Raw genomic sequence first — 1,139 nt, 5'->3', positions numbered from 1 at the left:
CCTTTAGACTCACTCTGCAGAATCCTTACTGAAACAGTTCTTCATCACACTGWATGTTAACCCAGAGGTTCAGGTTCTCCAGGTCACCTCCGGTTCAGTTTCTGTCAGAGGCTGAATGCTGACTTTTAAAAAAGTCATCAGAACAATGCTGACTTTTATTAAACCAGATAAGAATACATGTTTTGAAACACAAAATCTGTCAGATCAAAATCAGGGAAAATGTTTACCTGCAATGGMGAAATATTTGCGTTAAACATTTCTGTTCTGGTTTTATATCATAACTTTCTCTAATTCATAAAACGTTTGACTGAACAGAAGTCTTTCCCTTAAATGTTCTGCTTAAATGGGATTTTTTTAAAAAATGATTTCTTAAAAATTAAAATAAAAAGAAAAGACAGATGTTTGCTGTTAAAGGGTAATCGTTTGGGAAATCATTTTTGGAGTGAGGGCTCCTCCTCTGGCGGCTTCAGGTTTAGGCTCTGAGTGGTTTTTGTTCAGCTCATGCTGCATGTTTATGTCACTGTGGCGCTCTGGCACAGTAATACACAGCAGAGTCCTCTGGTTTCAGGTTGGAAATTCTCAGATTCACCAGACTGTTGCTGTCATCTCTACTGATTTCAATACGGCCTCCCATACTGCTAGAATACGTGTTGCTTCTGGGATTAGAGTAGCCATTTCCTATCAGTTCTAAAGGTTTTCCAGCAGGTTGTCTGATCCAGCTCATAACACAGCAGCTAAATGTGAAGCCAGATCCTCTGCAGGACAGACTGAGAGTCTCTCCAGGCTGTTTCATCACTGGACTGGAAGGAATGGACTCCATACTCTGACTTGTACAGCCTGAGAGGATGAAAGAGAAAATGAAAGACTGAGAAAAGTGAACCATCAATCCTGAAAGCTTTTAACAATCAATAAATATACTGCAGATCACAAGAAGGAAGTGGGATAACTCACATTTAAGGGAGAGAACAAGCAGCAGAAAAGTGAATGTATTCATCTTCATGAAGACAAAMTTCTGTAATTCTCCACACAGAATAATTGTAAAGACCAGTGAGCAGGACATAAATACACTTAACAGACTAGAAATTTGCATCAGAACGTTATGAGGAGGGAGGGGCTCCAGTAGCACGTTATTATTATTA

At 39.3% G+C, this 1,139-nt stretch overlaps 1 pseudogene; it reads right to left on the bottom strand.

The window, feature by feature from the left end:
- Window positions 1-517: 517 nt before the first annotated feature.
- The window catches only part of LOC106526306 (Ig heavy chain V region C3-like), a 2,902-nt pseudogene continuing 2,280 nt past the window's right edge, over window positions 518-1,139 (bottom strand).

Source organism: Austrofundulus limnaeus, unplaced genomic scaffold (genome assembly GCF_001266775.1).
Source record: "Austrofundulus limnaeus strain Quisiro unplaced genomic scaffold, Austrofundulus_limnaeus-1.0 Scaffold271, whole genome shotgun sequence".
In the NCBI taxonomy this organism is placed as follows: Eukaryota; Metazoa; Chordata; class Actinopteri; order Cyprinodontiformes; family Rivulidae; genus Austrofundulus; species Austrofundulus limnaeus.
Note: the sequence above shows the minus strand (reverse complement) of the source record. Positions and strands in the feature narration are given on the sequence as shown.